Here is a 26,472-nt window from a genome sequence, read left to right on the forward strand (position 1 = left end):
TATTGAATGATCGTATTGAGTGGCAGAGCAGACTCAATGGACTGAATGTTCCATTCCTGTTCCTACGTTTCATTGATCCTACCCTATAAAATAAACTGGGTATTTTGGCCATACAGGAAGGCAGTGAGTGAACAGCAGAAATCACATGCTGTGATGTACTGTCCTGTTAGATTATAAACCCCCTCCTTTACTGGATGTTCTTTGTCTCTTTGTCTCCACTTGTTCCTTTCCCTTCTTTCTTTCTCTTTCTGTTTGTCTTTCCCCTCTATCATGGGGTGAATAATGTGTGTGTTTTTAGATTAACAAACCTTACTTGCTGTTGGAACAGGCATCTGCACCAGAGACTTTGAAATTAAACCAGCATTAATAATGGTTCACTGAACAATAAAAGGGTGGAACAGTTGACATTGAAAAACATTCAGCACGTTTTGAATCATTGGATTATTTTTATAAATACCTTTTGATAAAATGGTTTGATTACAAAAATCAAATTTTAAACTGATTACCATGTGATTCATCCCCATTTTATGGATCATATCTATGCTTTCATTTAAAAATGCTCAGAAAAGTATTTTTCACATGATGACACAGCCCAGCACAATTTGCACCAAATAAACCACAGAATTTAGCACCACAGCGCAATGTTTTGGCCAATCGTACCTGCTTCACTGCACTTGAGATTCACCTACTCCGCTTACTCTGCGCTTGCCCCACTTGTCTTTCTTTATCTTTGTTTTCTTCTTACCCAACAAGTAAGGATTGTCACAATGGGAAACTGTGCACCACTTCCTGTCCTAATTTTGCATGAAGGCAGTCCTTTCTATGCAGCCATGGGCACGGCTGGCATTTATTGCCCATCCCTAGTTGTCTGAGGGCTGATAAGCATCAATCACATTGCTGTGGCTCTGGATCACATGTAGGCCACGCCAGGTAAGGACAGCAGATTACTTGAGAAAGGATATACTGGCACTGGAGGGGGTGCAGAGGAGATTCACTAGGTTGGTTCTGGGGTTGAGTGGGTTGGCTTATGAGGAGATACTGAGTAAACTGGGGCTATACTCATTGGAATTTAGAAGAATGAGGGGAGATCTTATTAGAAAATATAAGATTATGAAGAGAATAGGTAAGATAGAAATTGTTTCCACTGGGAGGTGAAAGTAGAACTCGGGGGCATAGCCTCAAAATAAGGGGAAGCAGATATAGGAATGAGGAACTTCTTCACACAAAAGGTTGTGAATCTGTGGAATTCCCTGCCCAGTGAAGCAGTTGAGACTACCTCATTGAATGTTTTTAAAGCAAGGATAGATAAATTTTTGAACAGTAAAGGAATTAAGAGTTATGGTGAGCGGGTGAGTAAGTGGAGCTGAGTCCACAAAAAGATCAGCCATGATCTTATTGAATGGTGGAGCAGGCTTGAGGGGCCAGATGGCCTACTCCTGCTCCTAGTTCTTACGTTCTTATTACCTTCTTTAAAGGACAGTCGTGAACCAGATGGGTTTCATGGTCATCAGTCCATTCTTAATTCCAGATTTTTTATTGAATTCAAATTTCACCATCTGCTGTGGCAGGATTTGAACACAGGCCCCCGGAACATTAGCTGAGTTTCTGGATGAATAATGTAGTGATAATGCCACCAGGCCACTTCCATGATCATCAAGAATTTACGATGAGTGAAGTATCTCCTCAGAGACCAGTGTCCCTTCACCAGATTGCTTTTATTTACAAACCTAACTCCACTTCTAAGAGTACTTCAGGTATAAAGTGAGGATCCAGACTATCAGTTGCCCTGACACTCCCCTATATATATATATATATATACAGGTGAGACTTCCTGATTGGGCGGGCAATCGTCACCTCAATCAGGGAGCTCATACTCCAAGAGGCCAACCTCATAGGCCTCATTGAGGTCATTACAATCAGCAAATGAAATTTTCCACTGATAGCAAAAGCATATTAGAAGCTTGATACCTACCCAAGATTTTATTTACCTGAAGCATAAAAAGCATTATTAAGTTACAACGAATCTTGACTTGAAGGATGGATGTTGATGTGCATCAAGACAGAATAATTACAGATATAGATTAGATAAGGCAGTAAGAAGAGTGCTCTTTCTTGATGAAGATGTCCTGCAAACAACCAGTTTGGTCTCTCTTGCCTGGTAAAGTAGCTCAGAAGATATTTCATGGAATCCTGGCAGTGCAGAAGGAGGTCAATGGGTCCATCGAGCCTGCACCGACCCAGGCCCACGCATTTACCGACACTAATTTAGCATGGCCAATCAACCTAACCCTTTGCACTGTGGGGGGTAACAGGAGTACTTGGCAGAAACCCCCACGGACATGGGGAGAACATGCAAACTCCACACAAACAATGACCCAAACTGGGAATTGAACCCAGGTCCCTGGCACTGTAAAGCAGCAGTGCTAACCACAGTGCCACCTTGTTGCCCATATAAGTTTGTGAAAGATGAGGTAAGCAGCCTTGCAGAGCTCTGGAGTTGATGGACCCGGAATTACCTCATGCTAAAATGCATAGGAAAGAAATGCCCTCAAAATGCAAACCAAAATCAATTTGCTCTTTAATATTCAATAATCATCATCAGAGCTGAATTCTTGGCCATTCTCTTAAGCAATGATACGTCTCTTTTACGTTGGTTTAGGCTTTGAACTTGTGCACACACTTTGGCTGTAAGTTTTCAAACATTCCATAGAGCTCTATTTGCTGAGGACAAAAATATTTATTCCCAAACAATATCAATCCCAGACACTTGTCCCAATCTTATTTTTTTTGTGTGGAGTTTTCTAGACATTCTAGAAAGAAACAACCTGTTCTTTCACTGGCACTGAGGGATCAATAAGGAATATTTCACTTACAATACCTTTCTGTTCAGCAGTGATTCATCGAAATACTACAAAGGTTAGTTGGCAAATTTTCCCACTTGGCTGTTGTTCAACTTGCTGTAGATATCACCTTTTTTTTAACTTCACGCAGGATGATTGTTTTTCTTAATCCTGGTTTGGAGGAACGAAATAGAACTTTTCACCAAATGAGGAATTGCTGTACAGTTTATCAGGACTATAATTCTGTGCGTCGCTTCACTCCACTGACAGCCTGTCATTTTCTCCACTTCACTGGTGGGCATGAATAGAATTAAAAGACATTGTACGTGGGCGTTTGAGTCGTTGCCGGGTAACCAGCTTTCTTAGCAGTAATTGCTTCACTGTAAGAGCTATGCGACTAACATTGATCAGTTTAATCCCCTTTGATGTAGACACAGTAAATTTGCATTCTTTCATAAGATAGCTAAATAAATCCGAAAATGGTTCTGGGGCAAACAAATTGGCAGACATTTAGGATGTGGCGCCGTCCAAAAGTCTGGCATTTCTCTTGGACATCTTCAGCATTATTTGAACCTCCACAGACAGTGAAAGCTCCTGACATGATTGTGGCTTTGCGATATGGGTATCTCTGTGGGTCCCCGGGGTCTGTTGATAGTGAAGCAGATCTGCTGTAGGGGGCATGGGACTGTAGTAGCACATAATGATACTTCAGCTGGGAGTTCCCATTGGGACTGAGTTTACAACTGTAGTGTAGGAGTTGGCTTTTGTTAAATGTAAGTGAAAATTGAAAGCAATTATTATTCTCAGCAAGCAATTAAATTTATTTCATAACTTGTTATTCAACCAGTCAAGGCATTAAGCTAATACCACCTTTTCTATCATTTAAATGGTGTTCATGATGTGCCATATTTTCCCTTTCCAAAGGAAAGGGTCGACTTGCAATTCTTCAGGACTTAACAGAACAACTTAGCCTGATGCCTGTTTAGATTTGCTTACATTTTTCATCTTTTATTCTTATATTCTTTTTATGCCTCTGCTAAACAGGAATGCAAGGATAACCATTGTTTTCTTTTTTCTACTGTAAACCATCTTCTTAAACCCCTCTCCCATCTTGCCTCTACCCTCATCTTCAACAATAAGTTGCAAGGAGCTCATAAGCTCCTTTTTCACAAAGATTGAGACTATCCAATCATTGGCCTCGGCCACATCCTTCCCTTTTATGAGACTACCTGACTAAACTTCCTGAAATGTCTCCCCCACCACCCGAGCTCTGAATCCACATCTTTCTCTAGTTTCTCTCCTATCTCCCTCATGTCCTGTCCCAGTTCACCTTAATAGGATTGAGAGTTATAGGTAAGCCTAGTAGGTAGAGATAAGATTGGCGCAATTTGTGGGCCGAAGGGCCTGTTTGTGCTGTAGTTTTTCTATGATTCTAAACCTTGTCTATGAATCCACTCACTCTGCTTTTGATCCTATTTTCATTAAATGGATCACCCAGCTGCCCCTCACATGGTCCCCATGTTAGCCAGAATTCAACATAATCTTCATAATTTCATCAGAGGCTGGACAAACTCCCAGAATGATTTTCAGGTCCCTGCAGAAGTCCAAACACAGTGACTCCATGGGAACCGCCTGGGATATTTGAACTTCACTTGGGCAGTTCTCTGACCGGTTCTAGGACAGATGGCAGCTTAACAAGATGGATGGGTCACACTTCAACAGGACTGAAACCAATATCCTGCATCGTACCCACACCCACCCCTCCGCCCTATCTCCATAACCCTGTGCATTTCCCATGGCTAATCCTCTTAACCTATACATCTTTGGACACTAAGGGGCAATTCAGTATGGCCAATACACTTATCCCGCACATCTTTTGTACTTTGGGAAGAAACTGGAGAAAATCCACGTAGACATGGGGAGAATGGGCAAACTTCACCCAGAGAGTCACCCAAGGCCAGAATCGAATCTGGGTCCCTGGCACAGTGAGACAGTAGTGCTAATCACTATGCCACTGTCTCACCCATGGTGACCAAGACTGGGAACTGAATATTCGAAGATAATTGATATTTAGGAAGGAGAGGCAAGAAGTAAAAGGAGTTGGTGTTATACTGATAATAAGGAATGGGATTAGTGCCGTAAGAGAGGGTCTCAGATTGGAAGAACAAAATGTCAAATCTGTTTGGGTGGAGCTAAGAAACAGCCACTCTATCACCCTACCCATCTGCCAACCTGTTACCTCACCCACCTGCCACCTGCCCACCTCAGTCACCTGCTTCCCTATCATCTCTCCAGCCTGCCATCCTACTCACTTGCCACCCTTCCATCTCACCCATCTATCACCCAGCTAGGCTATCACTCTACTCAGCTGCCACCCTACTCACCTATTATCCTAACATCTCGTCCCCTACTATCCTATCCTGCACCACCTACACAGCTGCTATCTTACTCAGTTACCACTCTACTCGCTGAGTCACTCACTGGGCCGTCACGGTGGCACAATGGTTAGCACTGCTACCTCACTGCGCAAGGGACCTGGGTTCAAGTCCCGGCTTGGGTCACTGTCTGTGCGGAGTTTGCACGTCCTCTCTGTGGCTGCATGGGTTTCCTCCGGGTACTCTGGTTTCCTCCCACAGTCCAAAAGACATGCTGGTTAGCTGCATTGGCCATACTAAATTCTCCCTCAGCGTAGCTGAACAGGTGTCGGAGTGTGGCAACTCGGGGAGTTTCACAGTAACTTCATTGCGGTGTTCATGTAAGTCTACTTGTGACTAATAAATAAACTTTACATTTACACTTGCCTCACCCACAACTCACTTTCACTCCGACATACTCATCCATTCACCAGTACACCCATTCACTCACTCATTCACTCCTACATGCATTCACTCATACACCAATCACCAGTACACCCATTCATCTGTACACCCATGTGCCCACCCACCCAGTCACTCACTCACTCATTCATTCATACATCTATTCACTCATACATCCATTTACTCGCACGCCCATTCACCGCCCATTCACTTGTACACCCACTAATTCATATACCTATCCTCTTACGCACTATTTGACTAATTCACCCGCCTATTCACTCACTCATCAATTCACTCATACCCCTATGCGCTCATGCATTGGATAAAAGCAAATTACGGTGGATACTGGGATCTGAAACCAAAAGAGAAACTGCTGGAAAATCTCAACAGCTCTGGCAGCATCTGTAAGGAGAGAAAAGCTGACATTTCACATCCAGAAGACCGTTTGTCAAAGCTAGCTAGGTCTGTCTGCTCCTGCACTCCATTTAAAATGAAACCTTGTATTTCCAAGTTGCTTCTCCAGGTTCCCTCTATCAAAAAGAATCACTTCCTTCTTCTCTGCATTCAATTTCATCTGATCTTTGTCTGCCCATTCAGCCAACCCACATATGTCCTTTTGCAGTTTAGCATCATCTTCTTCATAGTTCACAATATTTCCAAGCCTTGTGTCATCTGCAAATTGTGAAGTTGTACCCTGTACACCAAAAATCCAAGTCATTAACACATATCAAGAAAACAAGGGCCTTAACTCCGATCCCTGGTGAACTCCACTATAAACCTTTCTCCAATCTGAAAAACAACTGTTATCCATGATTCTGTTTCCTGCCACTCAGCCAGTATCGCATTCATGTCACTACAGTGCTGCTCACTGTGAGGATTCCTGGCCCTTTCATTCCACAATCTCTAACTTTGCTCACAAGTCTGTATGGTGAGACGAAAGGGATGGTTTCCAGTCAGCCCCAGGCATGCACCTCTGGGACAGTATTGCTGGCACATTTTGTGCGGCTTTTCAGAGTAAGACCAATTTGCTATTTTACCCTCCCTGTGCCCAACTGGCAGTGATACCAGGAGTAATGGCAACTAGCACAGTTATCCCAGTGAGCTCTATATCCTTACATAAATAGTACACAATACATATGTAGCTTATATAAGGAGAAAAGATACCCATTGTTACAACAAAGATGGGCTCCAACCTCCCTCCTCAGTCTCTGTTCCCTCCAGTCTGACTTCTGCTTTACTCTCGAGCCTCTGCTTCTCCCCCTCCCAGAATTTACTTGCCTGAGGGTCACTGTGACAGTAGCAGTGTTCCTGATCTTTGTTAACCCTGGTATGGCTGACAGAAGTTTATGATGGGGTAAACCTCCTTCTTCAGCACACTTGGCTTAGGGATTTATCTAATTCATTTAGCTGAGTACTCAGGGCCTGGACTGGACCATGGTGAATAGTCACTTGGGCTTAGTAAGAAACTAGACAGCAGTAATAGAATGGAAGCAATGCTGTCAGGCCCATCAATATGTATGTGTAGTTAATTGATGTCATGGTCAGATAGCCCAGGATACAGCTTATAGGACATAAGAGATTTCTTATCACTGAACCTCAAATATCTTCCATCCACCAAAACGCATGGGCAAAAAATTGTAAACAGCTTCCATCCAATTTTCCGATATAAAATCCTAGCGTAGAAAACTCTTTTTTTTATTAGTGTCACAAGTAGGCTTACACTAACGCTGCAATGAGGCTACTGTGAAAATCCCCTAGTCGCCAAACTAGGGTGTGGTGCGATGACAATAATCTCTGCCTCAGAGTCAACAAAACAAAGGAGATTGTCATCGACTTCAGGAAGCATAGAGAACATGCCCCTGTCTACATCAATGGGGACAAAGTAGAAATGGTCGAAAGCTTCTAGTTTTTAGGTTTCCGGATCACGAACAACCTGTCCTTGTAAGAACATAAGAAATAGGAGCAGGAGTAGGCCATCTAGCCCTTCGAGCCTGCCCCGCCATTCAATAAGATCATGGCTGATCTGAATAAGATCATGGTTGATCTGAGTAAGTCCCTCCATGCTGACACTATAATTAAGAGAGCCCACCAATGCCCCCACTTTCTCAGGAGGCTAAGGAAATTTGACATGTCTGCTACTATTCTCACTAACTTTTACCATAGAGAACATTCTTTCTGGTTGTATCACAGCTTGGTATGACTTCTGCTCTGTCCAAGACTGCAAGAAACTACAAAGGGTCATGAACAAAGCACGGTCTATCATTCAAACTAGCCTCCCACCCATTGACACTGTCTACACTTTCTGATGCCTTGGAAAAGCAGCTAGAATAATTAAGGGTCCCACACACCCGGACACACTCTCTTCCACCTTCTTGTTGGGAAAAAGATACAAAAGTCTGAGGGCACATACCAACCGACTTAAGAACAGCTTCTTCCCAGCTGCGGTCAGACTTTTGAATGGACCTACTTCGCATTAAGTTGATCTTTCTTTACACCTTGGCTATGACAGTAACACGACATTCTGCACTCTCTCCTTTCCTTCTCTATGAATGGTATGCTTTGTCTGTATAGTGCTCAAGGATCAATGGTTTTCACTGTATACTAATACATGTGACAATAATAAGTCAAATCTGACATCTGTTCAGGTAAACTGAGGGAGAATTTAACATGGCTAATGCGCCTAACCAGCACATCTTTCATACTGTGGGAAGAAACCAGAGTACCTGGAGGAAACTCCAAACAGACAGTGACCCAAGCCAAGAATCCAATCTGGGTTCCGGGTGCTGTGGGGCAGCAGTGCTAACCACTGTGCCACCATGCCACTTGGAGCTAAAGGTAAAATTTTATCACCAGTACAAAGGGATTGTGTGTGCTGAATCATCTACTTTCAGTACAAGTGTGAGGTGTGAGTGTATAAATCATTATAATTCCTGTAATCCCCTCGTTGATTATAGAGAGGAAACACTCAGTCAAGGTACCCACTCCTGATTGCTGGCCATAAACATCTCCTGGAGTACACATTCATTAATGTCTGACAAGGATAGAGTTGTGCTTGATTAAATGGAACCCTCCCCCATTTCCGCTGAGTACTCAGGGCCTGGACTGGGCCATGATGAATGGTCACTTGGGCTTAGTAAGAAACCAGACAGCAGTAATAGAATGGAGGCAATGCTGTCAGGGCCATCAATATGTATGTGTAGTTGATTGACCTCTGGGTCAGATAGCCCAGGTTGCAGCTTATAGGACAGTATCTGAAATGTCTTTTGGAGAGGAGGGAAGAGACTGGGGGAAAATGGAGAGAGAAAAAATAAAAAGCAGAAGCAATTAAGGGAAAAAACTATTAAAAATGGTGTTCAAGGGAAAGAGAACACAATGATTCTTACTGGCGAGAACACCCTCACAAAGTAAAGTTTATTTATTAGTCACAGGTAAGGCTTACATTAACACTGCAATGAAGTTACTGTGAAATTCCCCTAGTCGCCACATTCTGGTGCCTGTTCGGGTCAATGCACCGAACCAGCATGTCTTTCAGACTGTGGGAGAAAATCGGAGCACCTGGTGGAAACCCATGCAGATATGGGGAAAATGTGCAAACTCCACACAGGCAGTGAGCCAAGCTGTGAATCGAACCTGAGTCCATGGCACTGTGAAGCAGCAGTACTAACCACTACGCTACCTTCTAAAAGCTAGCCGCAGGCCACTTTGAAATTATTTTAAAGACCATCTTCAAACAAAATTGGTACTAAAAAAGATTCTAAGAGCATTACAAGATTGTGTAGCCCCCAACTAGACTGATGAAGTTTCTACCTTTGGAGGCTGCTGGATCTTACATAAAAAAGATGTGTCTATTTATTGAGATTTGTGTACTGAGATGTAGGACATTCAGACTATTGTCAAATTTCAGTGAAGGAACAAAGATTCTCATACACGGAGCCAGAAATATTTTGACTGTGCTGTTGGCATGTCGCATTGAATAATGTAGACCATATGTGGAGTGATTCCCATGCCAGAATCATGCAGCTAAACATGAAAATACAGCTGGGTCCTGTAATCTCACAAGCACCATGCACTGATTCATCATTCATCAATAAATAATTACCCAAATGAATTGCTTTCTGACAGTTGTGTAGGGAGTATCGATTAATTACACCAGCTCTGGCTTTGTCAGTGCCAGACGTTGTGATGCTGTACAATTTGAGATTTTGTACAATGAGCAAGCCTCCCGTGTAAGAGGCACTAAAAACAAGGACTGATACAGATCAAGGGAATTGGCCAATTTATTCCAGGGCCCATGACAACTTGTCCTGAGCCACTTCACCTTGTGCTAAGTGACCTGGAGCAAAGGGCCGATACTCGACAGATCCTCCTTTCCCAGTGTGTGAATGGGTGCTGGCACATTGTATTTGATCAATATCCATTTTTGTGCAAGAATGATTTCTCAGCAATTAATCTGGAGGACAAGCATATTTTTATAGGGCAGGCCAGTGAACAGTGGCTGCCCTTAGTTGGACTTGCTCTTGTCCGTTTAATCTCCATGAAATGTTGCTGTAAATTAGATCAGGAAATGGCAATATCGACAGTGCATCAGGGACCTGAGTATCTCTGTAACCAATCAGATTAAGATTCTGAAACTAATTGCGCAAAGACCCAATATCATTGAGTCATAGGGCCTGATTTTACCATTTTGATTCTAAGTGCTGAATTTGGGCGCAATTCAGATCCGATTTGGAAACTGTTCTCAGACGGCCCCACGTGCACTCAGCCTGAAAAATAAATCGCGTGTCTGAATCGCGTGTTGGGCGGGGATTATTGTGCCCGAAACACTGTAGCTTCAATCGGAGCTTTGAACTGCTCATGAGCGCTGAAAAAATATTGAAAAATGCGCCCCTGTCACATCGCTCCCGGGCCACAAAAAGCGGATAAAGTGGCCTGGGAGCAAAAAGCGGGAATGATGGTCCCCACAGATATCGCCTATCCCCACAACATAACTGTCCCCCTTATCCACCACACCCCCGCTACCCAGATTGATCGTGACTCCTTGCTCCCTTCCTCCCCCATCGATTGCCCGCAGAGGGCAGTGGACCCCCTGCTCCCTGCCCCCCACACCCCACCACTAGCGATCAATTGACCTCCCTTCTCCCTGCCCCCCCCACCAGAGATACATCTGACCCGCCTCCTCCTCTCCCCACATCCCCTACATCTTCCCCACCAGAGATCCATCTGGCCTCCTCCTCTTACCTCCCACCCACCAGAGAACCATCAAGCTTCCCTCCCCCCCCCCCCCCCCCCCCCCCCACCCCACCAGAGAACGATCTGGCCCTCTCTCCTTTCCCCCACCAGAGAATGATCTGGCCCTCTCTCCTCTCCCCCACCAGAGAATGACCTGGCCCTCTCTCCTCTCCCCCACCAGAGAATGATCTGGCCCTCTCTCCTCTCCCCCAACAGAGAATGATCTGGCCCTCTCTCCTCTCCCCCACCAGAGAATGATCTGGCCCTCTCTCCTCTCCCCCACCAGAGAATGATCTGGCCCTCTCTCCTCTCCCCCACCAGAGAATGACCTGGCCCTCTCTCCTCTCCCCCACCAGAGAATGATCTGGCCCTCTCTCCTCTCCCCCACCAGAGAATGACCTGGCCCTCTCTCCTCTCCCCCACCAGAGAATGATCTGGCCCTCTCTCCTCTCCCCCACCAGAGAATGACCTGGCCCTCTCTCCTCTCCCCCACCAGAGAATGATCTGGCCCTCTCTCCTCTCCCCCAACAGAGAATGATCTGGCCCTCTCTCCTCTCCCCCACCAGAGAATGACCTGGCCCTCTCTCCTCTCCCCCACCAGAGAATGATCTGGCCCTCTCTCCTCTCCCCCAACAGAGAATGATCTGGCCCTCTCTCCTCTCCCCCACCAGAGAATGATCTGGCCCTCTCTCCTCTCCCCCAACAGAGAATGATCTGTCCCATCTCCCCACCCCCCCCACCACCACCACCAGCACCAGCACCAGCACCACCACCGATCTGAGTCAGAGAGCTGTTGGAAGCTCTGAACTTCCCTCTTCGGAAGCTGGAGTGCCCTAAACAGACCTTTGCTGAACATGTTTCGTGCTGAATCTGGATGGGCGAATGCGATGGTAAAGGGGGAAATGCTGGTAAGATTGGTCTTCCAGCTCATTAATTCAATTTATAGGCATGCAAATACATTTAAATCACCGTTGTGCCCGTTTTGGGCACGGTTTGGATCGTGATCATTTTTGGGCCTGGGTAAAGTGGATGTCTGCGCGGAAGTGAGTATGGATCACACTAATCACCTCATGCCCGACTTTACCAAGTTTTTGTGCCTGAAACAGGCGTGCACAATGGGTAAAATTGGGCCCCCCGGAGTCATTATAGTGCAGTAAAAGGCCATTTGATCCATTAGGCCCGATTTTACCATTTTGATTCTAAGTGCTGAATCTGGGAGTGTTTCAGATCCGACTTTTAGACCCGTTCTCCGATGCCCCCAAATGCACTTTGCCTGAAAAAAATCAGTGATTCCGAATCGCACTGCAGAATCCTGTGGGTGGGGCTTAATGCGCTCGAAATGCTGCAGCTCCAATCGGAGAATTCAACTGTGCAAGCGCAGTAAAAGAATTAAAAAACTGCCACGCCTCTCCTGGGCTGGATAAAGCCTCTCCCCTGGCCCTCACATTGCCCCACCAATGCAACATAACTGACCCCCTTTATCCCCCCCACCCTCCCCCTACCTAAACTGATCGTGGCCCCCTGTCCTCCTCTCCCACCACTGATCACACGCAGAGTGGCAACGGACCCCCCCATTCCCCATCACCGCTCACGTGTAGAGTGACGGAGGATCCCCCCCCCCCCCCCCACTACCAGAAAGCGATCTGACCCACCTGGGACACCTAGGACCTTTTTCTCTTCAGCGTAGGAGTCTTATGGATGATCTTATAGAGGCCTATAAAATAATGAGGGGTAATAATTAAAATAATAATCAGCTAGATAGTCCATATCTTTTCTAAAGTTAGGGGAGTCTAAAACTAAAGGCATAGGTTTAAGAAGTGAGGGATACAAAAGGGTCCAGAGGGGCAATTTCTTCACACAGAGGGTGGTGAGTGCCTGGAACAGAGGTAGTAGTAGACGCGGGTACAATTGTATCTCTTAAAAAGTGTTTAGACAGTTACATGAGTAAAATGGCTATTGAAGGATATGGGCCAAGCGTGAGCAATTGGGACCAGCTTAGTCGTTCAAAAAAAACAGCAGCACGGACAAGTTGGGTTTGTTTCCAGGCTGTAAATCTCAATGTTTCTCTGAATTTATTACAACTTTCTGCATAAAAATGCTTTCCCACATCCTCTGCAACTCTAAAACCTTAAATCTGTGCTCCTTAGTCCTTGTACCGTCAAGCTAAGGAAGTTAAGGGTGGTATCAAGTTGAAAGAGAAAGCATACAGTGCTGATAAGATCAGTAATCGGTCAGAAGATTGGGAATATTTTGGAAAGAAGAAGGCGATTAAAGAAAAAAGAGGGAGGAATTTGGTGTGTGTGAGAAAGCTAACATAAATATAAAAACATACAGTAAATGCTTCTACAAATATGTAAAAAGGAAAAGAAGACAATTCCAAGGGTATGATCGCCATTTGTGGTAAACTAAAAAAGTTAAGGCCAGTATTAACCTTGAAGAAAAAGCATATATTTGTGCAAAGTACAGTGACAGATCAGAAGATTGGAAAGAATATAAAGAACATCAAAAAATGACGAAAACAAAGTGAGTACTCGTTCTACAGAAAGTGCGTCTGGGTAATTGATAGTGGAAAGTGGGGAGAAGGCGGGTGAATCAAACAGGTATTTTGCATCGCTCTTCAATATAGAGGACATCCCAAAAATAGTCATAAATCAACAAATGGGAGGGAAGGAGAAACTCAGAAAAATTATATAAGAACAAGTCCTCTCTCTGTCTCACCCCAAAACCTAACTTTGTAACTAAAATCCCTCATTGACGAACCATTCTGATGAGCCTTCTCTGCATCCTCTCAAGGATCCTGACATCCTTCTTCAGGCATAGTGGCTAGAAGTAGATGCAATGTTCTAGTTGGAGCCTAACCTAAGCTTTATAAAGATTCAGTGTGACTTCCCTGTTTTTGTACTCAAACGTTTATTTATGAAGCTGAAGATCCCCTATGCTGTGACTACTGCTCTCTCTCTCTACATGCTCCCTTCATCTATACACCTGAACCTGCAGGTTTCTCTGTTTCTGAATAGGCTTCAGAACTCTTCCTAGCCCTTCTGCCGAAATGCATCATCAAACATTTGTCTATACTGAACTCCACCTGCCACTTGCCTGCTGATTCTGCTAGCCTATCTATATCCTCTTGCAGTCATTTGGTACCTTCTTCACTGCCTGGCCCCACCTCAAGTTTGGTATCATTGGCAAATTTTCAAATTTTATTTTGTACGCCAATATCTGAGCTATTTATACATACTAAAAAGAAAAGGCAGTGGACCTAGCACTGAATCATGCTCTTCTGACTGTTATCCATTCTCTCATTTGAAAAACAATTATTTATCATGACTCACTGGTTTCTGTCCTTAAGTCAAGCTGACACTGATTTTCCATGAGCCTCAGTTTTGTTAATCAGCCTTTTATGTGGTACAAAAGGTTTTCTTAAAAAGCTTTCTTTTTATCTTTCTCTGTTACCTTACCAAAAAATTCATCTAGTTAGTCAAGCATAATCTACCTTGTTTTTATTTGTTTGTGAGTCATGAGTGTTGCTGGCTGGCCAGCATTTATTATCCATCCTTAGATGGTCTTGGAGGGCAGTTGAGATCCTTCCCAGTGACCATGTCTGCAGTAAGTGCAGGTTGCTGGAGGAGCTCCAGCTCAAGGTGGATGAGCTGGCCTCTGAGCTACAGACACTGAGGCTCATCAGGGGGAGAGAGGGTGCCCCTAGACTGGCTAAATCTAAGGGTCAGGGACAAAAGGGGGCTGCTGGGAGGAGGAAGGGGGGTGAGGAGCGGAGGCCTCAGCCTCTTAATCTGCATAACAGGTTTGAGGTTCTTGCTTCCAGTCTGGAAGAGGACGAGGCAGGTGAGGTTGGTGAGCAAACTGCACACGGTACAGTGATGCAGCAGGACATAGGCAAAGAGAAGGGGAAAAGGAACGTAGTAGTGATTGGAGATAGTGGGGTGAAGAGTATTGACACTGTCCTTTGTCACAATGACAAAGTGCACAGAAGGGTGTGTTGTCTGCCTGGTGCTCGGGTACAGGATGTCGCAGCTGGACTGCAGAGGAACCTGGAGTGGGAGGGTGAGAACCCGGTCGTTGTAGTACATGTGGGTGCCGGTGACGTAGGCAAAGTGCGGACTGAGGATCTGGGGAGGGAGTATGAGAAGCTGGGAATGGAATTAAAAAGTAGAACCGACAAGGTGGTCGTCTCTGGGCTACTGCCTGAACTGAGTGCAGACGGGTGTAGGGTTGACAGGATAAAGGAAGTGAATGGGTGGCTCAGGGATTGGTGTGGGAGGAATGGGTTCGAATTTATGGGGCATTGGCACCAGTATTGGGGTAGGTGGGACTTGTTCGGGCAGGATGGGGTTGGTCTGAATCGTGCTGGGACCAGAGTGTTGGCGAATCGAGTAAAGAGGACTGTAGACAGGGCTTTAAACTAATTGGGGGGGGAGGGTGCGAGGGTAGGTGACGCTACGAGGTCTAAAGTTAAGGATAGGGTACAGGTAAGGGAAGAGGCCAAGGATGTCCCAATTGGTGGCGTTACGGCAAATAGGGTCCAGGTGAAGGCTGGGATGAAAGCGCTTCATCTGAATGCACGAAGCATTCGGAATAAAGTGGATGAGCTGGTGGCGCAGATCAGCACAAATGGATACGATCTGGTGGCCATTACAGAGACGTGGCTGCAAGGTGACAGGGACTGGGAGATGAATGTACAGGGCTATCAAGTGTTTAGGAAGGATAGGCAGGAGGAAAGAGGGGGTGGCGTAGCTCTGCTGATTAAGGATAGTATCAAGGTGGTAGCAAGGGATGATATCGGAGCCAAAGAGCAGAACGTGGAATCGTTGTGGGTGGAGATTAGGAACAGCAAAGGGAGGAAGACGCTGGTGGGTGTCGTCTATAGGCCCCCGAATAATGATCTGGAGGTGGGGCGGGCTGTTAACACGCAAATAAGTGCGGCGTGCAGGAATGGGACGGCAGTAGTTATGGGAGATTTCAATCTGCATATTGATTGGTCGACCCATGTTGGACGAGGTGGGCTCGAGGAGGAGTTCTTGGAATGCTGCCGGGATAATTTCCTTGAACAGTGTGTGTTGGAGCCGACAAGGGAGCGAGCTATCTTGGATCTGGTGCTATGTAATGAGGCGGGTAGAATTAGGGACCTTGAGGTGAAGGATCCTCTTGGAGAGAGTGATCATTGTATGGTGGAGTTTCTGGTGCAGATGGAGGAGGAGAAAGTGGGTTCCCGGACACGCGTCCTTTGTTTGAACAGAGGGGAGTACGGTAGGATGAGAGAAGAATTGGCGAATGTGGACTGGGGGAGTGCGTTGGAAGGTAGGTCTGCTGAGGAGCAGTGGAGGATCTTTAAGGAGATCTTTCTTGGTGCTCAGCAGAAATTTATTCCGATGGTTAAAAAGGACAGTAGGAAGAGAGGTAATAAGCCGTGGATAACGAAGGAGGTGAAGGAAAGTGTTAAATTAAAAGCGGAGGAATTTAGAGTAGCTAAGAGCAGTGGGCGAGAAGAGGATTGGGAAAGGTTTAAATGTCAACAAAGATTGACAAAGAAGTTGATAAAGGAGGGTAGGAGAAGCTATGAGGCTGGGCTAGCACTTAATATAAAAAAGGATAGCAAGAGTTTTTATAAATATATAAAAAGGAAGAGGCTGGCTAGGGTGAACATTGGTCCTTTAGAGGATGAGAAAGGGGAGCTAGTGGTAGGGGATGGGGATATGGCTAAGGTCTTGAATAACTTTTTTGTTTCTGTCTTCACGGAGGAGGACGTGAATAATTTGCCGGGTGTTAGCGATGGAAAGGTGGTAGGAATGGAGGGTCTTAATGACATTACTGTTACTAGAGAGGTGGTGCTCGACAGACTGGAGGGGCTGATTGTGGACAAGTCCCCAGGACCGGATGGAATGCATCCGAGGGTTCTGAAAGAAATGGCGGAGGTTATAGTGGATGCCTTGGTGGTTATTTTCCAGACGTCGCTGGATTCCGGGGAAGTGCCGGAAGATTGGAAAACGGCTAATGTTACGCCGTTGTTTAAGAAGGGTGCCAGGCAAAAGGCGGGGAATTATAGGCCGGTTAGTTTAACGTCTGTGGTAGGTAAAATGTTAGAATCCGTCATTAAGGAGGAAATTGCGAGGCGTCTTGAAGGGAATTGCTTGATAGGGCGGATGCAACACGGTTTCATTAAAGGGAAGTCGTGTCTGACAAATTTACTAGAGTTCTATGAGGATGTGTCTAGGGCAGTGGATGGAGGAGAGCCGGTGGATGTGGTCTTTCTGGATTTTCAGAAGGCGTTTGACAAGGTACCTCACAAGAGGTTATTGCAGAAGGTCAGGGGACATGGAGTTGGGGGTAGGGTGTTAGCGTGGATAGAGGATTGGTTGTCAAATAGGAGGCAGAGAGTGGGGGTCAATGGGTGCTATTCGGATTGGCGGTTGGTGACTAGTGGGGTGCCCCAGGGGTCGGTGCTGGGGCCTCAGCTATTTACCATTTATATAGATGATCTGGAGGAGGGAACCGAGTGCAGGGTGTCGAAATTTGCTGATGACACCAAGATTGGGGGAAAGGCAAATTGTGCGGAGGGTGTGGAGAGTCTGCAGAAGGATCTAGATAGGCTGGGCGAATGGGCCAGGAAATGGCAAATGGAATTTAATGTTGGCAAGTGTGAGGTGGTCCACTTTGGTAGGAAGAATGGTAGGAAGGACTATTACTTACGTGGCGAAAAACTGCAGCAGGCGACGGTGCAGAGGGACCTCGGGGTCCTTGTGCATGAGTCGCAAAAACCCAGCTTGCAGGTGCAGCAGGTGGTCAGGAAGGCGAATGGGATGCTGGCCTTCATAGCGAGGGGGATTGAATATAAAAGTAGGGAGGTCTTGCTGCAGCTGTATAGGGCATTGGTGAGGCCGCAGCTGGAGTACTGTGTGCAGTTTTGGGCGCCGCACCTTGGCAAGGATATTTTGGCCCTGGAGGGAGTGCAGAGGAGGTTTACTAGGCTGATACCGGAGTTGAGGGGATTGAGCTATGAGGAGAGGCTGAATAAACTAGGCTTGTACTCTTTAGAGTTTAGAAGAATGAGGGGAGATCTCATTGAGACGTATAAGATGATGAATGGGATGGATAGGATAGAGGTGAAGAGACTCTTCCCGCTCAAAAAAGACAGTAGGACTAGGGGGCACAGCCTCAAGATAAAGGGGAGGCGGTTTGGAACGGAGTTGAGGAGGAACTTCTTCACTCAAAGGGTGGTGAATCTCTGGAATTCTCTGCCCGTTGAAGTGGTGGAGGCTGCCTCGCTAAATATTTTTAAGAAGCGGGTTGATGGGTTCTTGATAAGAGAGGGGATTAAGGGTTATGGGGAGAGGGCGGGAAAGTGGGACTGAGCCACGACAGATCAGCCATGATCTTATTGAATGGCGGGGCAGGCTCGAAGGGCTAGATGGCCTACTCCTGCTCCTATTTCTTATAACATTGCTGTGGCTCTGGTGTCACGTATAGGCCAGATCAGGAAAGGATAGCAGATTTCCTTCCCTAAAGGATATGAGTGAACCAGCTTTTTCCCTACAGTCAACAATGGTTTCTTGGTCACCAGTAGATTCTTAATTCCAGATTTTTTGAAAATTGAATTCAAATCCCACCATCTGCTGTGTCAGGATTTGAACTCAGTCTCCAGAATATTAGTTGAGTTTCTGGATTAATCGTCTAACGTTAGTCCTACTAGGCCATTACCTCCCCCTTTTACAATCTGTGATAGTCTCCTTAATTAACTGCTAGATTTTCCACCGATTATTCCTTCTAAATGTTAAATCCCACTGATGTTAAACTAGCTTAAGAATCTCCTTACCTTTCTTAAGTAAGGTTGTCATAATTGTCACTCTCTACCTCGGGGAGATTGAAGGATAATAGTAGGACATCCAATATATCCAATGCTAGTTTATTTGACAACCTGGGTTGCAAGTGATCTGGACCAGGAAAACTCTAGACAAAGCCAATCCTTCCTGTACATCCTGCCTATCATTCTTAACCTCATTAATACCTCTACCGCCTTCACTTCTGCCGAACTTTTGTCAGTATGCTCTTCCTTAGTAAACACCAGTACATAGTACATAATGTTTTACACTTTCTCAGGGTGGGCTGCCAGCTGTTGAGAGGGGGTGGTGGGGAGGAGGCTATAAAATGGGGTGCCAAGGCTGCGGTGCTAGTGGTGGCCAGTTAAGGGTCTCCTTCCATGACTGCTGTGATTTTACCTGCAGCAGCAGATGCCAAGACCAAATGTCCAGGCCATGAGCTAAAACAATGTTGCCTTGTTGCTGGAAACGTGTGGGGGTGTGATGCAGAGGTCGGGGGTGGGGGGGAGGGGGTGTTTCTCCTCTCTCCCTGTATGTTCCCCAAGTCATATCGTGCCAAAACCTCACCCCTTCCCCCTTCTTCACTGGGAACTCCCAACCTGACCCTGTGAATTGACCCCAGTGATACCTCAGACTTAACTTCAAGTGTGGGCCAATGGTGTCTCTTCCTGAAGAGTGGCTGCAACCCCAGCAGTGGCCAAGGCTCTTGGTGGTGCTGTTGATTAACTATTTGATTGACTGTAGCTTGGAGGCTCGACTTCAATCTGATGGGGGTGAGGGAGCTACAACAATACAAGAATACAAGAAATAGGAGCAAGAGTAGACTGTGTGGCCCATTGAGCCTGCTATGAGATTCAGTATGATTATTGTTGAACTTGGGCTTTTCCCATCCATTACCTATATCCCTTAATTCCCCAAGACACCAAAACTCTGTCCATCCCAGCACACAGTACTCCAGCTGCGGCCTCACCAGTGCCCTGTACAGTTGCACTGTAAATCCTATTATTTTGTCTGATGGCAGGCACTAAGAGTGGAGTTTCCTGTTCTGTGTTATTGCAGAAAACAATGGCAAACTCATTGCAAGCACTTTGTCAAGAATAATCACAGACCAGTCAAACGGAAGTCTTTGGTTGCCAAGCTCTCCTAGGACATGGCGCCCAAGGGAAGAGGAGATTTGATTGGAAGTGACAGACCTAGAACAAATTATAATTACCGTGTGTGAATTCAAGGATAGAAAGAGAAAATAAAGTGTAGGAAAGAAAGACTGGATTTAAGATGGGACAGGTGGGTGTGAGTATGATTGGAAGGGGAGTCCAGTGAAGATTTAGAGGCCAAATGCTTCTTTACAATTCCTTGGCTGAGGAGCCGTCCTCCTGGATAAGGAGCTTTAAAACAGAAAATGTTGTATACTGACCTGGACTTCTTCTGGCTAGTCCACTTCTGTTTTATTCATTCACAGGTTGTGGGCACCACAGGCTGGGCTAGCATTTGTTGCCTATTCCTAGTTGCCCTTGAACTGAATGGGCTCGTCAGGCCATAAGAACATAAGAACATAAGAAATAGGAGCAGGAGTAGGCCATCTAGCCCTTCGAGCCTGCCCCGCCATTCAATAAGATCATGGCTGATCTGTCGTGGCTCAGTTCCACATTCCCGCCCTCTCCCCATAACCCTTAATCCCCTCTCTTATCAAAAACCCATCAACCCGCGTCTTAAAAATATTTAGCGAGGCAGCCTCCACCACTTCAACGGGCAGAGAATTCCAGAGATTCACCACCCTTTGAGTGAAGAAGTTCCTCCTCAACTCCGTTCTAAACCGCCCCCCCTTTATCTTGAGGCTGTGCCCCCTAGTCCTACTGTCTTTTTTGAGCGGGAAGAGTCTCTCCACCTCTATCCTATCCATCCCATTCATCATCTTATACGTCTCAATGAGATCTCCCCTCATTCTTCTAAACTCTAACGAGTATTCAGAGGGTATTTAAGAGTCAACCACATTGCAGTGGATTTGGAGTTACATGTAAACCAGACCAGATAAGGAAGACAGATTTCCTTCCGTAAAGGGATATTGGTGAACCGGACGGGTTTTTTTTATTACAATCAACAACAGTTTCGTGGTCACCATGAGATCTTTTATTGAATTCAAATTTTACCCTGTGCCATGGTGGGATCTGAACCCAGGTCCCCAAAGCATTACCTCAGGTCTCTGGATTACTAGTCCAATGGCAATTCCATCACACCACTGCCTCCCCACTTCTCTTGCCATGCTTCTGTTGCCAGATAATAGCACAGGACCACCCCTGCTGTGTCGTTGAAATAATGTTGTGGAGATGATCCCATCACAAGCTTCCAGATCTTAAATAGGCTCCTGTTGACACTTAGTAACAGCCGCGTCCAGCACCAGAAACGCTACCACAAATACCACAGAGGCTGAGACTAGAATATAAAGTGCAGAAGGAGGCCGTTTGGCCCATCAAACCTGCACTGACAACAATCCCACCCAGGTCTTATCCCCATAACCCTGCATATTTACCTTCCTAATCCCCTTGACACTAAAGGGCAATTTAGCATAGCCAATCAACCTAACCTGTACATCTTTGAAACGTGGGGGGAAACTGGAGCACCTGGAGGAAACCCACACAGACATGGGGAGAATGTGCAAACATAACACAGTCATTTGAAGCCAGAATTGAACCTGGATCCCTGGCACTGTGAGGCAGGGTGCCACCCTGTCACCTACACGGTTGGAATCGGGTTGTGCATTTCTGATATTTTAACCATCCCACAGATCCTTCCCCATCCATCAGACCAGGTTAAAGCTGAGGCCAATGTGTGTGACAAAGTATTATTATTCCGCAGGACTGGAAAATGCCAAGTGATGTATTACTGAGAAAAAGATTAACATAACCACCTGCGAGGTGTTTAATTTACTCAGACTAATTTGCTTTTAATTACACGTCGTTCCCGAGATTGCCAACATTATCTGTCAGCAGGTAGCAAGTAATTTCTGTTATACAACAAGACTTGCTTCCTGGGTCAGTGTCTTTTCTTCATTGAGTGATGAACAGATGTAACTGGAAATGTCATTTGCTGTTGACTGGTGGGGGAGGAGGGGGACGTGGGGGAATACACTGTACAAATGTGTTGTTGGCTTTGATACCAATTGTAATTTGCAGCAGATGATTAATTGCAAACAGTGACTACAGTCAGTGTGAATAGTGGCTGTGAAACAGAGATTACTAGGGGGGCCATTTTGGAGAGCATCCATCATGCGATATTCTGTCAAATGCCTTCTCCTGGTCTAGGTTGACGAGGCAGGTCCTGCGTGTAGGCGATTGTATCCCTGAGTAGCACGAGACTATCAGAGGTCTTCCTGCCGGGTACAGCACAGGTTTGAGCAGGTTGGATCACTGACCCCAGAGCAGATTTGTCCCGGTTGGCGATGACCTTGGCTAGAATTTTGTACTCCACGTTCAACAGTGAAATGGGTTGCCAATTTCTAATTTCTCCCCTTTCCCCCTTTTGCTTGTAGATGAGGGTGATGGTGCCTTCCCTCGTGCATTCTGACATGCTACTTTCCAGAAGCATACTCTTGTATACTTCCAGCAGGTCTGGACCCGTATTTTTTATACTTTATCCCAATTCAATCCAATCAAATTAAATCCAATTCAAAGTCCCAAGAAGTTGAGACATTCCCGATCCAAGCTGACAAGCCAGGGCTCTCACCTCCTGTCTTGGGCTTGATCTACATGATCCAAGCTGATTGGAGTAGGTGTAGCTCCTCCTCCAAGGCTTGATCTCATTTGCATCTTAGCCAAAAGGCCGAGATGCCGCTTTAAAAAATTGCTTAAATGAAGCTGAAATGTAACTAATGACTTCAACAAAGCACAGCATGTTGATACTACACTTGATCTTAGCCAAAAGGCCGAGAAGGTCTGGGCCCGTATGCCATAGTCAAAGTAGTGTTAAGTCGGCAAAGTACAAAGCTGCCACTCCATGCTGTCCAAGGAAGTTTTCCAGCTCTTTTAAGCCGTTCTTGTTTGGAGAAAGTTCGCTGATTCTCAAAAAGATCTACAGAACATCTTACAGAAACACAGTAGTATGCTTGAATTCTCACTTGGTTCCGTGAAAGGAGTTCAGGTGACACTCAAGATCAAGCAAAACTTGATGATATAGGTTCTATGGAGAAAAAGGACTAATCCATTTGGGTGCAAATTAAAAATAGGAAGGAGAAAAAAGTCGCTGATAGATGTAGTCTATAGGCTGCCAAATAATAACATCATAGTGGGGTGAGAAATAAACAAAGAAATATCTTTGTAAAAATGGTACAGCAATTATCACGGAGGAGTGCATAGAATGGATCCACAATAGTTTCTTTGAACAGTATGTAATGGAACTAATGAGGGAGGAAGCCATCGTAGATCTGGTCCTGTGTAATGAATAATTAATAATCTCACAGCTAGGGATCCTCTCGGAAAGAAAGATCACAGTATGGTTGAATTTAAAATACAGAGCATGAGAAGGTAAAATCCAATACCAGTGTCTTGTGCTTAAACAAAGGAGACTACAATAGGATGAGGGAAAAGTTGGTTAAGGTTGACGGGGAGCAAAATCTGTATGGTGGGACAACTGAGGAACAGTGGAGGACTTCCAAAGCAATGTTTCACAGTGCTCAGCAAAAGTATATACCAGTGATTAGCAAGGATTGTAGAAAAAGGGATAATCAGCCATGGATATCCAAGGAAATAAAGGAAAGTTTCAAATTGAAAAAAAATGCATACAAAGTGACAAAAATTAGTAGGAACCTGGAGGATGGGGAAATCTTTTAAGGTCAACAGGAAAAGCCATAAAGAAAAGTAAGATGGATTATGAGAGTAAACTAGCTCAGAATATAAAAACAGATAGCAAAAGATTCTATAAATAAATAAAATGAAAAAGAGTGTCTAAGGTAAACATTGGTCCTTCAGAAGATGAGAAGGGAGATGTAATAACTGGAAATGAAGAACTGGCTGAGGCATTGAACAGGTATTTTGTGCCAGGCTTCATAGATAAGATGGAAGCAGGGAAGTTGTTTCCACTGGCGGGTGAAACTAGAACTAGGAGGCATGACCTCAAAATAAGAAGCAGATTTAGGACTGAGTTGAGGAGAAACTTCTTCACCCCAATGGTTGTGAATCCGTGAAGCAGTTGAGGCTGTATCATTGAATGTTTTTAAGGCAAGGATAGATAAATTTTTGAACAGTAAAGAAATTAAGGACTACGGTGAGCGGGCGCGTAAGTGGAGTTGAGTCCACGAAAATATCAGCCATGTTCTTATTGAATGGCTAAGCAGGCTCGAGGGGGCCAGATGGCCCACTCCTGCTCTTAGTTCTTATGTTCTTATGTTCATTATAGGAGTTGCCCAGTCACTGGTAATGACAGGTTCTAAGACTCCTGTATCCACAAGCCTCGTTAACTCCTTTAGAAGTATAGCATAGGGTATTGTTCTAGCCTTGAGGCTCTTCGGCTGGCTGATGTAGAGTGGCAATTCAACTTTATCTTCTCTAGCCAAGAACAGCCAAAGAGAATGGGAAAACTTCCTTGGACAACATGGAGTGGCAGCACCGTGGTTTGCCTCTCTTCCTACGCACTATTTAGAATTGTGCCATTTAGTCCATATTGCCTTTCCCCATCCCTCCTGCCAAAATGTACCACCTCATATTGATATCGAATCCCTCTATGCTCCTTGACATTGAACTCAAGGCTTTGTGACAGGCTTCTCAGGGCACCAAGAAATCAGTTGTGCATACAAATCAGGTTTTCTGGAGCATTCTCAGTAAAGTCCTCATTTGAGGCTCAGCTGTTAAAAGCATTTCTTACAGTAAAGTTTAAAAGTTGGAGAGAAGGTGTTTCCATTTTGAGGTATCCACCCATTTGCTTACCTAAAATCACAGTAAGAAGTCTCACAACATCAGGTTCAAGTCCAACAGGTTTATTTGGTAGCACAAGTTTTCAGAGTTTCATCAGGCTCAAAGTGGAGGGGATCTCCAAGAAGATCACGTACCCCAGTCCAAAGCCGGCATCTCCACATCACAGCTTACCCAAAATGGCCGCCTGCTGTTTCTCAAATGTTGGATAACTTTCAGTTGACTTCCAACATTGAAAGCCTGCCCTGAGTTTGTCAACAGCACTGTCCTCTGGCTGATTTGGGAAAGATTACTTCTGGTGATTGTTTCCCCCACAGTGTCAGGTTTTTTTGACTCCCATTTGACCCAAACATCATGGTCACAACTCAAAGAAAATGAAAAGCCTTGTTAAAAGTACTTCGGCTGCCAAAACGCCAGCTCTTGTGGAGACAGGAATATATCAAATATTCTAAGTGAGATTCTGTACAAGGGTCTATTGTAGATCGTATACCCATTGAATGTCATTGAGACAATCATTCCTTGTGGAATAATGCTTTCTGTGCCAAAAGTGAGGGAGAAATGGTTACAGATTGATTATGCCGACATGATTCAATAGCTTGAGAGAAACTAAACCTCTAAAATTAAATGGGTGGATGCAAGTCAGCAATTGTCAGATTGTTCTACCAAAAGAATTGCAACTACAAAGAAATTATTAGGGATTCTATGTTGTAATCCAGCTCAGAAACTTCAAGGTATTTTGTGAAGTCAGCCTAGACCATAAATTTTGCACTTTGAGTTTGACTAGTATGTGCATGAGGTGTTTCACCTCAGGTATAGAGCCCTAGAACCCTACAGTGCAGAAAGATGATTCAAATGACCTAGTAGGGAGCTTTTATCAAACGAAAAAATACAGTTAGCTCATAGAAAGAAAATTAGAAATAAATTTTACCAATTACAGACAAGAAAAAAGTCCATTATATTGTACAAATGTAAACAAGCCCCATAAACAAACACCCTTTCTGGGATTAGCACAGAAAGCTCAAATGCTCATGTTTTGTTGTTGGACTCTGCAGCTTTTGTGACACATACCCAGACAAGCTTGAAGTCAGAACAGCCTCCCAAAACACCAGGGGGAGAGAGAAACAGAGTACTACATCCAGCCTGAAGTCCAAACACTTTCTAACTCAAACTGAAAGTGAAACCTTGAATTCCTCTGAGAAGGAACCCACCTGACTTCGAGCTGCCAATCAATCGTCCCACAAAAATTCAAAAGGGTCACAAAAGTCCCAGACACTGCATTAGGCCCAGAGTAAAAATAAACAAAACCCCATTTAAAACATTTAAGCAGCAATAAAAAGACATCTAATTAGGCAGCCTGTGCCACAATGAAAAAAAAAACAAAGCTGTTTATAACTGCAGAGAAAACGATTAAAAAGAACACATTTCTTAAAGGCACAGGAACGTCACACGAAAGGAGGGCCTGCTCACAATGTAACTTTTTGTATGGAGGTATTTAATTAATTAGTTTTGAATTTTTTGTTGTACATATAAACTCGAATTTTTATTTAAAGGGAGAATAGAATCTGTTACTTGAATAATAATTCTATTCAGATGTATGCATTAACTGGGGATTCGTTTGTGCCTCTATAAATGAGAACGTTCTCAAATTATGCTTCTGGGATTAGAGATGCCTACTTATATCTGTAATTAAGTACACATAACCTACATAAAGATTGACTCTAGTTCTATCCTTCATCACCTGACGTTCTGCAATATATAATGGGACATTTTGACTTCATATAATAATAGAGTCATAGAGGTTTACAGCATGGAAACAGGCCTTTCAGCCCAACTTATCCATGCCACCCTTTCTTTT

At 44.8% G+C, this 26,472-nt stretch overlaps 1 non-coding gene across 1 annotated transcript; it reads right to left on the bottom strand.

The window, feature by feature from the left end:
• Positions 1 to 22,458: 22,458 nt before the first annotated feature.
• Positions 22,459 to 22,648, bottom strand: LOC145343618 (U2 spliceosomal RNA). The gene has a single exon (XR_013886758.1). It is a non-coding gene; the product is annotated as a U2 spliceosomal RNA (small nuclear RNA).
• Positions 22,649 to 26,472: the final 3,824 nt, after the last annotated feature.

This window comes from Carcharhinus amblyrhynchos, chromosome 5, assembly GCF_965287045.1.
Source record: "Carcharhinus amblyrhynchos chromosome 5, sCarAmb.v2.hapA, whole genome shotgun sequence".
In the NCBI taxonomy this organism is placed as follows: Eukaryota; Metazoa; Chordata; class Chondrichthyes; order Carcharhiniformes; family Carcharhinidae; genus Carcharhinus; species Carcharhinus amblyrhynchos.